The sequence below is a fragment of the Cannabis sativa genome, chromosome 2, assembly GCF_029168945.1.
Source record: "Cannabis sativa cultivar Pink pepper isolate KNU-18-1 chromosome 2, ASM2916894v1, whole genome shotgun sequence".
Classification (NCBI taxonomy): Eukaryota; Viridiplantae; Streptophyta; class Magnoliopsida; order Rosales; family Cannabaceae; genus Cannabis; species Cannabis sativa.
This window is the reverse complement of record NC_083602.1, coordinates 42423988-42440857: the sequence shown is the minus strand read 5'-3', so window position 1 is coordinate 42440857 and position 16870 is coordinate 42423988.

The following is a 16870-nucleotide window of genomic DNA, read 5'->3' as shown; positions in this document are numbered from 1 at the left end:
AAATGCGATGTTCTTTCCAGAACATTGGTTAAAGTAAAGCTCAGGTTGGATGCATGGAGTATGCATCAGAAGGGACCGATATTGAACTTTCACTTAGATTTATTAAACTTACCGTAAAATCTATTCAAGTCAATATCGCCTAGTTGATCCTAGATCAAATGTTCTTAATCCTGTTATGATTAGGCTCAATCTTGAAAGGCTATTCGTGTTCTTTGATTTGTTAGTTAAGCTTACTTTTAGGTCAGGGTGATACGTACATTTTGGGAACACGGTAGTGCAATTGAGTGGGAGCGCTAACATAAACATGGAATCTATAGCTTCTATCTGGCGAATAGTAAGCAAATGATGATCTCCTTCGAGCTTGACCAAACGAACATAATGTTAGGTTTTATGCCCTAAATAAAACTCTATTTCAATGTAATCCAGATTATTCAATATCAATAAAGTAACAGAAGTATTTTTATTCATTTGTGTATGTTTTGGTTCACTTAATTAATTGTTTGTCTATTTGATTTATAAATTCATCCAAACCCCTTTCACATACTTGATCATGTTTATTGTGTTGTCAACACAGTGGAAAGTAAACATGACTATGTGAATAAAGTATTCCTAGATTTATCAGAACACTGGGTTTTACTGATATGACAATCTACAACAGAGTTTACTTGCATTTGGAGAAATGTTATGTTCTTTCCAGAACATAGGTTAAAGTAAAGCTCAGGTTGGATGCATGGAGTATGCATTGGAATGGACCGATATTGAACTTTGAAATAGATTTGTGAAACTTACCGTAAATATCTATTCAATTCAATATCATAAGTTGATCCTAGATCACATGATCGAAATCCTGATATGGTTAGGCTCAATTTCAAGAGTGTTATTCGTGTTCTTTGATTTGTTAGTTAAGCCTAATTTTTTGGTCAGGGCAATACATACATTTTGGGAACACGGTAGTACGATTGAGTGGGAGCGCTAACATAAATATGGAATCTATAGCTTCTATCTGGCGAATAGTATGCAAAGGGTGATTTCCTTCGAGCTTAACCAAACGAGATAAATGATTGAGTACTCATTTCACTTAGTTGAAATATCATTTATACAGGGTTAAGTGTTTTAAGGATAAAATACATTGTAGGGTGTTACGGTAATTTAGTCCCTTTACAGTGTAAATCATCCATATAGAGGATCATTGATCACATTAGGATTATAACAATGGATAACTAATGATGTGTCTATATGGTGGAACATATAGAGCATTCTATATACTGAGAGTGCAATTCTGAGTTCTATGTGTGGATTGAACGAAGAATTAATAAGTCAGTGAATTTAAGTGGTAAATTCTAGATCTGCTTATTGGAAGCTCGGATATATAGACCCATGGTCCCCCCACTAGTTGAGATAATATTACTTGTAAGACTCATTTAATTAATTTTAATTAATCAATTAAAATTCTCAAGATAGACTGTGTCTATTTGAGAATTTATCACTTATTAAGGGCAAAACTGTAAATAGAGATTTTGAAGGGCATATTTATTAATTAGGAAACTTTAATTAGTTTCGTTATTAATAAAATAAATGACAATATATTATTTGATAATTAATTTTAATTATTAAATAATTAGATTTGACATTTATGTGGTTGAACAAAGGAATTGGCAGTTTTTGACAAAATAGGAAACTATCAGTGTAGGAAAAGGAAAGTTAGAAAAGTGGCAAGCCTTGTTTCCATAATGCATAGGCCGGCCACTTAAGTTCCCTTTTCCCTTTGATTTTTTCAATATTAAATGTCAATTCATTCAATCATAGCCCTGGGTGGTCTTCTATAAATAGAAGGCAAAGGCTTCAGTTTTCAACACAACTGATACCAAACATTATTCTGACAGAATTTTTTCTCTGAAAATTCTCTCTGAGCCGCCACCCTCTCTCTCTCTCTCTCTCTCTCTCTCTCTCTCTCTCTCTCTCTATTCCTTCATTGTTTCGAAATCTATAAGTGCTAGAGTAGTGCCCACACACATCAAGTAATACCTCAATCATAGTGAGGAAGGCTGTGTAGAATTCAGAAACAACAAAGAATGACTATCAGGCTCAGATCTTGATTATACTCTGCTACAAAAAGGAATCAAGGGTTAGAGATCTGAGTGGGAGGAGACATATATTTCGCTGCACCCAATGTAAGATTTCTGATACTTTTATGTGTTTAATTTTCCATCGTTTTAGAAGTTCATATTTAGGTTGTTAAATCAACATACTTGTGAGTAGATCTAAGTTCCTGGTAAAATAACTTCCAACAACTGGCACCAGAGCCATGGTAATTGATTTGCTTGCAAGAAATTTGGACTTAAAACGATTTCCTTGTGTTTTGGATGGTATCATGTTGCTTTGTGTGTCATATTGATGTTTGATTGTTGTTTGTGAATTGTAGGAAAAATAGTTACTTTTCTGTCTCTGTAATTATTTTTGTTGGATAGTTTGGAAAATTCTAAGAAATTTACTTTTTTACAGAATTCGATTTCGATTTAATTTGAATTAGTTATGAATGTTTGAAAATTGGAAAAACCGGGGTGATGAGCACCCTCATCACGCGCGCGGAATGGCTGCAAGCAGCTTTCCTGCGCCGTGATTCCTCGGCGTGCACCCCAGATACGCGCGCGGATGAGCATGCATGGCATGCCATCCTTACAGTTCATCATTTTTTTCAATTTTTTCGATTTTTCATGCTATTTCATGGAATTAAATTCTGATTTTTTGTGTAGTTTTGTATTTTGATTTTTGTTTTTCAAATTTCAAATCTAATTATCAGAAATAAATTAATTTTATTTTTTAAAATTAATTTTAGATATTAGTGTAATTTGATTTTGAAAATTAGGAAAAATCAAGTTTTGCTTACCTCTTTTCTTATTTCCTTTAAAATTTGATTATTTTATTTTTTTTAAGGTCAGATATTAATTTATTTTTGGTAACTTGACCTAAATTAGAATAAGATCAAAATAATCATGATAATTTTAAAAGAGGAAATAAGGTATTTTTGTTAACTTTTAAATTTTGTTATTTTTACTTAAATTAAATTGTAAAACAAGAAAAGGGTATGTATTTACCATTTTCTATTTTATTCTTTAATTTATTAAATAACATGAAATTTAAAAGGAAAGTTAGCAATTTAATTTTGAAATGACATTTAGGTTACCCAAAACCTAATTTTTCAAAATGGTAGGTTTAATTTTAAATTTTATTTTTCGAAATACATGTTTAAAATTAAATAAATCCTACATCCAACTATCCAAATCTAACCTTGTTGCAGGAGTATGTGTTTTAGATTGTTTGTAAGTTTTCTAAAACCTATTATTGCTTGATCTAAATTGCCTTGGTCAACTTGATGATAGATCCAATGATCTAATTTTAACCAATGGTTCAATTGATGATAGATCAAGTAAATAATAACAGGTAATTTTTACAAACTTCTTTCGTCTGTGTATGACCTAGTAACATGATAGGATCCATCCAAATGTGTATGCCTGTGTGAGCCTATATGTTTAATTTCTGTTATAGATACATATAGGTTGTTGTTGCTAAATAAAATATCATAACTGATAGATTTTATTTAGGCTCATTTAGTAGTGAGCCTATTCAATTAATAACAGTTGTTCATTTTAAGGTTAAATTCCTCTCTTTTGGGCCTTGTGTGAGAGTTGGGAGCCTTAGAAGTGGGTACGACATACTGGACCCAGCCCCCCCCTCACATGAACAACCCCAATTGTGAAGGCCCATTTGCCTGATTTGGATAACTGTGCTAGGTTAATTATATTAGTTTGACCTAATAAAAAATTGATTAGCAACATAATTAATTTCATTCTTCCTTGAAATTAATTTAAGAAAAACATAGTTTGAATAGTTATATTCTGGAAAACTATATGTATTTTTCTTGTGTTTAATGAAATATGGAATTATAACCATATAAATTCTTTCTGAATCTTAATTTTATAATTTCATGAAATATTCCTATTTAAGTTGAGATTTAGTTAAATCTATCAAATCAACTTAGATTTGAATATTATTGAATTTCCTATTATAAATTAAGTTGAGGAATTTTAGGAATTGGTTATTAAGATTCTTTAGATATTTTTTTAAGTTGATATTTTATAAATATGGGAACTTAAAATGGAATATCTTCTAAATTAAGTGGTTACTACTTAATTGGTAATATTTAATTAAGTCATTGATTGAAGAATATTTAAGTTGGGTATTTAGATTTTTTTAAACAACTTAAATAAGTTATTTTTCAAAATTATTCCATTTTTGAAATTTAATTAAAGTTTTTACTTTAATTTGTAATATTTCATTATTGAGATATGGAATATAAATGATTAAACAAAATACATATTTTTTTTTTAAATAATGAGCTTTAATCAAGAGAAATTCGATCTCCATTGTTGGTTTTACATAGCTATTGTTTTAGTGAGTAATCCTCCCTAATGGAGGAACGTTCATTAGCAAGTTAGCGCCGTTTAATCTCGAAAGATAAGTATTCTTATAAGTTTTTTATATGGTTTATGCTCACCCTAATGGTGGCGACTGTATAAGACTTACAAGAGTATGAAATAATGGTAGAAGCTCATAAGATAGAATTGCCTTGACTCTCGCCTAAACGGGACAACGCTGAATTCCAATATTGATCGAATAAAAGGTTGCTAGAATGTTTGACATTTTAGATGAATTGACAACTCTATTCAATGGATGATGCTTTGACTCTCGCCTAAACGGGACACTGTATCAGTTCGTTGGAAACCTTGGAAAATAAACTATGTTAGATTTAGTATTTTTATAACATATGTGATTATTTGTTTTCTGAACCTGTGTATGAATTTATAGAACCAAAACCTTACTTCTGTTTATTGATATGTTGTAGTGCCAATATGAATAACCCTCATCCCGATCCACTCCTAGTTAGTATCTTCGCAAAAGAACTCAATAGTGTGAACATGCATCCTCGTAGTTGCATTAACTCGCACCTATTGTTGATGAATCTGAAATTCCAAAAGGCAAATCTACTAGGAATTGATTTATCAAGGGAACAATGGGTAAGACTCATACTTAATAGTCTTCCTCAGGAGTATGATAGTTTTGTTCTATATTACTTATTGAACAATCCTCACTCCTCCGACATGGACAAACTCAAGACTGAGTTAAGGGCCCATGAGCGGAATCTGATTGCAATGGGACCTCCTGGTATTGCAAACTTTAATCAGAGGAAGAAGATTAAGCATGAGGGCTCTAACAAAGCTGCTTCTTCAAGTACAATTATCAGACATCATGTTCTATGTGCGAATTGTAATGGAAAGGGACATAAAGAAGAACAATGTCCCAGGCTTCTAGACAATTCAAACGAAGGTGATGCTTTTGTATTTGAATCTTGTGTTTTAGAGAACGACAAATCCACCTGGATTGTTGATTCTGGATCTACTAACCATGTATGTTCTTCATTGCAGCTGCTTGAAACTTGGGAGAATCTTCACCCAGATGAGTTAAAGCTTAAGGTTGGAAATGGCGAGTTGGTATCAGTTAAAGCAAGAGGAACAGCCCGAATCAAGTTTAATTCTAAGAAGTTTTTACTTTTAGAGAATGTTTTATATATTCCTAATTTTAGTAGAAACTTGATTAGCGTTTCATGTTTACAAACACAATTTTATATATTGAATTTTTTGAGTTCAATTTGTTCAATTTCTCGTAATGGATTTCATATATGTGTTGCAAACATGGAACAAGGGCTTTATGTTTTAAGACCTGATACTCAAATCTCACTAAATACTGAACTTTTCAATGTAGCTAAACCTAGAAGCCTTAAGAGAAAAAAGATTGATAATGATGATCAAACTTATCTATGGCATTTACGTTTAGGTCATATAGGCTTTGATAGACTCAATAGGCTAACCAAAGACGGTCCATTGAAAAATGTCGTCTTAGGAGAACTGCCAGTTTGCAAGTCTTGCCTAGAAGGAAAAATGACCAAATGTTCTTTCTCTGCGAAGGGAGAGCGTGCCAAACAACCCCTAGGGTTAGTGCATTCAGATGTTTGCGGACCGCTGAATGTAAAAGCCAGAGGAGGTTATGAGTATTTCGTCACTTTCATTGACGATTTCTCTAGATACAATTTTCTTTACCTAATGCAAAAGAAATCTGAAACGTTTGAAAAGTTTAAGGAATTTCATGTTTTGGCTCAAAACCAATTACGTAAAACATTAAAGATCTTGCGAACTGATAGGGGTGGAGAATATATGGATATGCAGTTCAAAGATCATTTAACTGAACTTGGAATTGAATCCCAATAAACTGCCCCAAGCACTCCACAGCAGAATGGAGTTGCAGAAAGAAGAAATCGTACTCTCTTGGAAATGGTTAGGTCTATGCTGAGTTATTCAACTCTGTCTACGTCCTTCTGGGGATATGCTATTCAAATGGCAAACGGAATTTTAAATATTGTACCATCTAAAGCAGTCCCTAAGACACCCGTCGAACTATGGAATGGTCGTACACCTAGTTTACGCCATTATAGGATTTGGGGGTGCCCTGCTCACGTCTTAAGAAAGGAAGAAGGCAAACTGGAATCGCGAACTGAAGTTTGCATGTTTGTCGAAAATTCTAAAGAGACTAGGGGTGGACTATTCTATAGTCACAAGGATAACAAAGTGTTTGTTTCTACAAATGCTACTTTTCTTGAAGCTAACTATATGAAAGACAACAAACTGAAAAGTGAAATTGTATTAGAGGAAATGCTCACAGATACTGTTCCTTCAAATGTACCATCCTCTTCTACTCAAGAAGAGGAACATCCCACTCCCTCAGTTGTAGCAACTGTGAAAACTACTACCAAAGCTCCTGTTCAGAAAATCACTGCTCCTCGTCGTAGTGGGAGGGTTTCTACAAAACCATCTCGTTCTGGCTTGGATGGTGAAATCAATATGGTCGTTGGTGACGGTATTGATGACGACCCATTAACCTATAAACAGGCAATGGCAAGTCCGCAACGGAAGCGATGGTCAGCCGGCATGGATTCAGAAATGGATTCTATGAAAAAGAACAAAGTCTGGGAATATGTAGAACCACCTGATGATTATCGTCCAATTGGATGTAAGTGGGTCTACAAGAACAAAAGAGGTGCTGGAGGCGAAGTCGAAACTTTCAAAGCTAGACTGGTCGCCAAGGGTTATACCCAAAAAGAAGGTGTGGACTATGAGGAAACTTTTAGTCCGGTTACCATGCTCAAATCCATCCGAATTCTTCTCTCCATTGCTGCCGCTTTAGATTATGAAACTTGGCAAATGGATGTCAAGACAGCCTTTCTTAATGGGCTTCTTGAAGAAACCATCTATATGGAGCAACCAGAAGGTTATGTTCTTCCTGGGCAGGAGAATAAAGTTTGCAAATTAAATAGGTCCATATATGGACTTAAGCAAGCTTCTCGCTCATGGAATAAAAGGTTTGATGAGATCATCAAAACCTACGGCTTTCATCAGAATGAAGATGAACCTTGTGTTTACCAACTCAAGGAAAACCAAGTAGTAGTATTCCTGGTCCTTTATGTTGATGACATTTTGATCATTGGCAACAATGTCAAGAAAATGACTCACATCAAGGAATGGCTTGACACTCAATTCGACATGAAAGACTTGGGTGAGGCAGCCTATGTTCTTGGTATTCAGATTATCAGAAACCGGAAGAACAGATCCTTTGCTCTCTCTCAAACAACTTACATTGACAAAGTTCTAGAGAGATCTTCCATGACTAATACGAATGGGGCAAATATGCCCTCTAGACATGGTATCCGTCTATCTAAGGAACAGTGTCCTACTGATCCTCAAGAGATAGAAGACATGGTAAAAATTCCTTATGCTTCTGCAGTTGGAAGTCTAATGTATGCTATGCTATGCACTAGACCTGATATCTGCTATGCAGTTGGAATCGTGAGCAGGTATCAGTCAAATCCAGGGCGGGTACATTGGAATGCTGTTAAGTATATTTTGAAATACTTAAAGAGTACATGAGATTATGTATTAGTCTACAAGGGTGGTGCTTTAAATCCCTTAGGCTATACAGACTTAGATTTCCAGGGATGTCTTGAAGACAGGAAATCTACATCTGGGATGGTGTTTACTCTTGGGGGTGGAGCAGTGGTTTGGAGAAGTGCTATACAAACTGCGATTTCGGATTCTACCATGGAGGCAGAATACATAGCTGCGGCTGAAGCAGCTAAAGAGGTTGTCTGGCTTAGGATATTCTTCACCAGTCTTGGTGTAGTTCCTGGAATGGAAAAGCCTCTAGTCCTGCTTTGTGATAACAATGGAGCTATAGCCAACAGTAAGGAACCTCAGAGCCACAAGAGAAGTAAGCATATAGAAAGAAAGTCTGATATTATCAGAGAATATGTGGCTAGAGGGGATGTACTGGTGGAGAAAGTGGACACGCAGGACAACTTAGCTGATCCATTCACCAAAGTCTTGGCAGTAACTTCATTCGAAAAGCACCGTCAGAATTTAGGATTAATTGAAATGTACTGATTTGTTTTATATTAGTGCAAGTGGGAGTTTGTTGGGTTTTATGCCCTAAATAAAACTCTATTTCAATGTAATCCTGATTATTCAATATCAATAAAGTAACAGAAGTATTTTTCATTCATTTGTGTATGTTTTGGTTCACTTAATCAATGGTTTGTCTATTTGATATATAAATTCATCCAAACCCCTTTCACATACTTGATCATGTTTATTGTGTTGTCAACACAGTGGAAAGTAAACATGACTATGTGAATAAAGGATTCCTAGGTTTATCAGAACACTGGGTTTTACTGATATGACAATCTACAACAGAGTTTACTTGCATTTGGAGAAATGTTATGTTCTTTCCAGAACATAGATTAAAGTAAAGCTCAGGTTGGATGCATGGAGTATGCATTGGAATGGACCGATATTGAACTTTGAAATAGATTTGTGAAACTTACCGTATATATCTATTCAATTCAATATCGTAAGTTGATCCTAGATCACATGATCGAAATCCTGATATGGTTAGGCTCAATTTCAAGAGTGTTATTCGTGTTCTTTGATTTGTTAGTTAAGCCTAATTTTTTGGTCAGGGCAATACATACATTTTGGGAACACGGTAGTACGATTGAGTGGGAGCGCTAACATAAATATGGAATCTATAGTTTCTATCTGGCGAATAGTAAGCAAAAGGTGATTTCCTTCGAGCTTAACCAAAGGAGATAAATGATTGAGTACTCATTTCACTTAGTTGAAATATCATTTATACAGGGTTAAGTGTTTTAAGGATAAAATACATTGTAGGGTGTTACGGTAATTTAGTCCCTTTACAGTGTAAATCATCCATATAGAGGATCATTGATCACATTAGGATTATAACAATGGATAACTAATGATGTGTCTATATGGTGGAACATATAGAGCATTCTATGTACTGAGAGTGCAATTCTGAGTTCTATGTGTGGATTCAACGAAGAATTAATAAGTCAGTGAATTTAAGTGGTAAATTCTAGATCTGCTTATTGGAAGCTCGGATATATAGACCCATGGTCCCCCCACTAGTTGAGATAATATTACTTGTAAGACTCATTTAATTAATTTTAATTAATCAATTAAAATTCTCAAGATAGACTATGTCTATTTGAGAATTTATCACTTATTAAGGGCAAAACAGTAAATAGAGATTTTGAAGGGCATATTTATTAATTAGGAAACTTTAATTAGTTTCATTATTAATAAAATAAATGACAATATATTATTTGATAATTAATTTTAATTATTAAATAATTAGATTTGACATTTATGTGGTTGAACAAAGGAATTGGCAGTTTTTGACAAAACAGGAAACTATTAGTGTAGGAAAAGGAAAGTTGGAAAAGTGGCAAGCCTTGTTTCCACAATGCCTAGGCCGGCCACTTAAGTTCCATTTTCCCTTTGATTTTTTCAATATTAAATGTCAATTAATTGAATCGTAGCCCTGGGTGGTCTTCTATAAATAGAAGGCAAAGGCTTCAGTTTTCAACACAACTGATACCCAACATTATTCTGACAGAATTTTCTCTCTGAAAATTCTCTCTGAGCTGCCACCCTCTCTCTCTCTCTCTATTCCTTCACTGTTTCGAAATCTATAAGTGCTAGAGTAGTGCCCACACACATCAAGTAATACCTCAATCATAGTGAGGAAGGCTGTGTAGAATTCAAAAACAACAAAGAAGGACTATCGGGCTCAGATCTTGATTATACTCTGCTACAGAAAGGAATCAAGGGTTAGAGATCTGAGTGGGAGGAGACATATATTCCGCTGCACCCAATGTAAGATTTCTGATACTTTTATGTGTTTAATTTTCCATCGTTTTAGAAGTGCATATATAGGTTGTTAAATCAACATAATTGTGAGTAGATCTAAATTCCTGGTAAAATAACTTCCAACACATAAATGGTGGAGTACTCATTTCACATAAGCTGAAATATCATTTATACGAGGTCAAGTGTTTTAAGGATAAAATACATAGTAGGGTGTAACGGTAATCTAATCCTTTTACAGTGTAGATCACTCATATAGAGGATTGATCAAATTAGGATTATAACAATGGATAACTAATGATGTGTCTATATGGTGGAACATATAGAGCATTCTATATACTGAGAGTGCAATTCTAAGTTCTATGCGTGGATTCAACGAAGAATTAATAAGTTAGTGAATTTTAGTAATAAATTCTTGATCTACTTATTGGAAGCTCGATTATATAGACCCATGGTCCCCCCACTAGTTGAGATAATATTGCTTGTAAGACTCATGTAATTGGTTTTGATTAATCAATTATAATTCTCAAATTAGACTATGTCTATTTGTGAAATTTTCACTAAGTAAGGGCGAAATTGTAAAGAAAGAGTTATTAGGGGCGTATTTGTTAAATATGATACTTCGTATGGTTCAATTAATAAATATGATAAATGGCAATATTATTTAATAATTATTTATAGTTATTAAATAGTTAGAATTGGCATTTAAATGGTTGAATTAGAAAATTGGCGTTTTTGAGAAAATCAGATGCAAAAGTGATAAAACTGCAAAATTGCAAAAAGTGAGGCCCAAATCCAATAAGTCATAGCCGGCCACTTTTATAGGGATTATCCTTTGATATTTTCATTATTTTAATGCCAAATAATTCAAACCTAACCCTAGTGGAGTGCTATAAATAGATGGTGAAGGCTTCAGTAAAATTACACACTTTTCATTCAGAAAAACCTGAGCCTCTCTCTCTACCTTTGGCCGCCACTCTCTCTCTCTCTCTTCTTCCTTCATATTTCGAAACCCTAAGTGATTAGAGTAGTGCCCACACACAGCAAGCAATACCTCAATCATAGTGAGGAAGATCGTGAAGAAAGATCTTCAACAAAAGGAGTTTCAGCATCAAAGATTCAGAGAAAGAGATCCAGGTTCAGATCTTGATATTACTCTGCGACAGAAAGGATACAAGGGTTAGAGATCTGAACGGAAGGAGTCATTTAATTCCGCTGCACCCAATGTAAAGTTTCCTAAACTTTATATGTGTTTATTTCATTGTTTTAGAAAGTTCATATTTAGGGTGTTAAACAACATACTTGTGAGTAGATCTAAGATCCCGGTAAAATAATTTCCAACAACTGGCCTCAGAGCCATGGTAATTGATTTTCTTGCAAGAAATTTGGACTTTAAAACGATTGTTTGATGTTTTGGATGGTATCATGTTGTATTGAGTGTTATTTGATGATTGATTGATGTTTGTGAATTTTTGTGAAAAATAATTGAATACCTGTTTCTGGAATTATTTTTATTGGATAGTATGGAAAAAATTAAGCAAGTTACTTTTTTACAGAACTCAATTTCGATTTAATTTGAATTAGTTATGATTTTTTGAAGTTTCGAAAAAATAGGGGTTGAACAGCAGGGCTCCTGCGCGCGCGGATTTCATGCAAATCCTCATGCCGCCGAGCTTTCTCGCCCAAATCACCCCTATGCGCGCGCCGACGGGTATGCACAGCATCCCGTCCGTACAGCTCGCAATTTTTTCGTTTTTCTTCGATTTTTCATGCTTTTTCATGGATTTAACTTCCGATTTTTTGTGTAGTTCTGTATTTATACATTTACTATTCCTAATTCAATTCTAATTATCATAATTAAATTAATTAATATTTTTTTAAATTTAATTCATGATATTAGTGTAATTTGAATTTGAAATAGTCAATATCTATCTTTTTTGCTTAATTATCTATCTTATTTTTAAATTTTGATTATATCTTATCTTATTTTTAAATTTAAGGTCAGATATTAAACTTTTTAAATTAATTTTTTTTTAAATAATTTGACCTTATTAAATTTAAAATAAGATAACTATAATCATGTAATTTTAAATAGATGTAAGATATTTTGCTAACTTTTAAATTTTGTTATTTTATTTATTTAAATTACATTTAAAATCTGAAAAAGATATTTATTTATCTTTTTTAATTTTTTATTTAATTTTATTTATAAAATAACACGAAATTTTTAATAGTAGTTAGCAAATTTTGAAATGATATTTAGGTTGGTTGAAACCTAATTTTTCAAAAATTGTAGGTTTAATTTTAAATATTTTTTAAAAAATTTCAATTTTTTTATTTTTTTTTAAATTTTCGAAAAGAAATTTTTTATTTATTTATTTAATTACTTTTCGAAATTATTTATTTAAATTTAAATAAATCCTACATCCAACTATACAGCTAACCTTGTTGCAGGAGTATGTGTTTTAGCTTGTTTGTAAGTTTTTAAAACCTATTATTGCTTGATTGCAAATAGTCATGGTTAACTTGTTGACAGATCCAATGATCTGATTTTAACTCATGGCTCCCTTGGTCAAGTAAATAATTTGTAACAGGTATATTTACAATCTTCTTTCATCTGTGTATGACCTAGCAACATGATAGGACCCATCCAAAGTGTGCCTGTGTGAGCCTATGTGTTTAATTTCATTATAGATACATATGGGTTGTTGTTGCTAAATAAAATATCATAGTTCTTGATAGATTTTATTTAGGCCCATTTAGTTTTTGGGCCTATTTAATTAATAACAGTTGTTCATTTTAAGGTTAAATTCCTCTCTTTTGGGCCTTGTGTGAGAGTTGGGAGCCATAGAAGTGGGTACGACATACTGAACCCAGCACCCCATCACATGAACCACCCCAATTGTTAAGGCCCATTTGCCTGATTTGAATAACTGTACTAGGTTAATTAAATTAGTTTAACCTAATAAAATTGATTAGCAACATAATTAATTTCATTTATTTTGAAATTAATTTAAGAAAACCATAGTTTAAAGAATTTAATATTCTAAGCTAAACTATATGTATTTTCTTGTATTTAATTAAATATGGAATTATAACCATCTAGATTCTTTCTGCAGCTTAATTTAAATTTTTCATTAAATATTCCTATTTAAGTTGATATTTAGTTATCTATAACTAACCAACTTAAATTTGAATATCTTTTGGATTTAAAATTTCAAAATTAAGTGGAGGAATTTTAGGCATTGGTTATTAAGATTCTTTAGATATTTTTTAAGTTAATATCTTTTCGAATATTAACTTAAAATGGAATATTTTAGATATTTTTTAAGTTAATATCTTTTCGAATATTAACTTAAAATGGAATATTTTTAAATTAAGTGGTTATAACTTAATTTTAATTTAATTAAATCTAATTTGAAAGATATTTAAGTTGATTTTTTAGATTCTTCTAAAACAACTTAAACAAGATATTTTCAAATTTGTTCCATTATATTCGAATTTATTTTTCGAATTTAAATAATAATTGAAATTTAATTAAAGTTAATTTTTTATTTAAACCATCTTTGATTTGTAATTTTTCATTATTATAATATGGAACTTGTTCGATATTTATTCGAATTTATTTTTCGAATTAAATAATAATTGAAAATTAATTAAAGTTGATTTTTTATTTAAAGCAACTTTAATTTGTAATTTTTCATTATTATAATATCGAGTAAAATGATTATACAAAATACATATATTTTTTAAAATAATGAGCTTTTAATCAAGAGACATTCGATCTCCATTGTTGGTTTTACATCGCGTTTGTTTTAGTGAGTAATCCTCCCTAATGGAGGAACGTTCATTAGCAATTTCGCACCGTTTAATCTCGAAAGATAAGTAGTTTGTAAGTGTTTTGTATGGTATGGATCACCCTAATGGTGGCGACCATACTTGACTTGCAAATTGTGAAACAATGGTGGAAGCTCATAAGATAGAATTACCTTGACTCTCGCCTAAACGGGACAACGCTGAATTCCAATCTTGATCGAATAAAAGGTTGCTAGAATGATTATCATTTTAGATGAGTTGACAACTCTATTCAATGGATGATGCTTTGACTCTCGCCTAAACGGGACACTGTATCAGTTTGTTGAAAGACCTTGGAAAATAAACTATGTTAGATTTAGTATTTCTATAACATATGTGATTATTTGTTATTTTCTGAACTTGTGTATGAATTTATGAACCAAAACCTTACTTCTGTTTTATTGATGTGTTGTAGTGTCATTATGAATAACCCTCACCGTGATCCTCTCCTAGTTAATATCTTAGCAAAAGAACTCTATAGTGTGAAAATGCATCCTGGTAGTTGCATAAACTCGCACCTGTTGATGATGAATCTGAAGTTCCGAAAGGCAAATCTACTAGGAATTGATTTATCAAGAGAACAATGGGTCCAACTCATCCTCAATAGTCTTCCTTCGGAGTATAATGAATTTGTTATTTCTTATATGATCAACAATTTCAACTCCTCCGACATGGACAAGCTCGAAGCAGAATTACGAGCCCATGAACGGAATCTGATTGCAATGGGTCCCCCTGGGTTCGCAATTCATAATCAGAGGAAAAGGACTAAGCATGAAGGCTCTAGCAAAGCTGCTTCTTCAAGTACAATTATCAGACATAATCTTCTATGTTCGAATTGTAATGAAAAGGGACATCAGGAAGAATGATGTCCCCGGCTTCTAAACAATTCAAACGAAGGTAATGCTTTTGTCTTTGAGTCATGTGTTTTAGAGAACGACAAATCCGTCTGGATTGTTGATTCTGGGTCTACTAACCATGTATGTTCTTCACTACAGCTGCTTGAAACTTGGGAAAATCTGCTTCTAGGAGAGTTAAAGCTTAAAGTTGGCAATGGCAAGTTAGTGTCGGTCAAAGCTAGAGGAAAAGCACGCATCAAGTTTCAACAAAGATTTTTAAGTTTAGAAAATGTTTTATTTATTCCAAACTTTAGTAGAAACTTGATTAGTGTCTCATGTTTTCAAACACAATCTTATATATTGAATTTTTTGAGTACAAATTGTTCAATTTCTCGTAATGGATTTCAAATATGTGTTGCTACCATGGAACAAGGGCTTTATGTTTTAAGACCGAATACACAAATCTCACTAAACAGTGAACTTTTCAATGTAGCTAAACCTAGAAACCTCAAAAGAAAAGAGATTGATAATGATGATCAAACTTATCTATGGCATTTACGTTTAGGTCATATAGGCTTTGATAGACTCAATAGGCTAACCAAAGGCGGTACATTGAAAAATGTCATCTTAGGTGAACTGCCAGTATGCGAGTCCTGCCTAGAAGGAAAAATGACTAAACGTTCTTTCTTTGCAAAGGGAGAGCGTGCCCAAATTCCCCTAGGGTTAGTGCATTCCGATGTCTGCGGACCTTTGAATGTAAAAGCCCGAGGTGGTTATGAGTATTTTGTCACTTTCATTGACGATTTCTCTAGATATAGTTTTCTTTACCTAATGCAAAAGAAATCTGAAACGTTTGAAAAGTTTAAGGAGTTTCATGCTTTGGCTCAAAACCAATTAGGTAAATCATTAAAGATCTTGCGAACTGATAGGGGTGGAGAATATATGGATATGCAGTTCAAAGATCATTTAATTGAACTTGGAATTGAATCCCAATACACTGCCCCAAGCACTCCACAACAAAATGGAGTTGCAGAAAGAAGAAATCGCACTCTTTTGGAAATGGTTAGGTCTATGCTGAGTTATTCAACTCTGTCTACGTCCTTCTGGAGATATGCTATTCAGATGGCAAATGACATTTTAAATGTTGTTCCATCTAAAGCAGTCCCTAAGACACCCGTCGAAATTTGGAATGGTCGTACACCTAGTTTACGCCACTACAGAATTTGGAGGTGCCCTGCTCACGTCTTAAGAAAGAAAGAAGGCAAACTTGAATCACGTACCGAAGTATGCATGTTTGTCGGAAATTCTAAAGAGACTAGGGGTGGAGTATTCTATAGTCACAAGGATAACAAAGTGTTTGTTTCTACAAATGCTACTTTCCTTGAAGAGAACTATATTAAAGACAACAAACCGAAAAAGTAAAGTTGTTCTAGAGGAATTGCTTTCAGATATAAGTCCTTCCAATGTTCCGTCCTCGTCTACTCGTGAAGAAGACAATCCCACTCCCTCAGTTGAACCAACTGAGAAATCTACTACTAAAGTTTCTGTTCAGAAGATCACCGCTCCTCGTCGTAGTGGGAGGATTTCAACAAAACCAGCTCGTTATGGCTTGGATGGTGAAATCAATATGGTCGTAGGTGACGGTATTGAAGACGATCCATTTACCTATAAACAGGCAATGGCTAGTCCGCAATGGAAACGATGGTCGGCCGGCATTAATTCAGAAATGGATTCCATGAAAAAGAACAAAGTCTGGGAATCTGTAGACGCACCTGACGACTATCATTCGATAGGATGCAAGTGGGTTTACAAGAAGAAAAGAGGAGCTGGAGGCGAAGTCGAAAC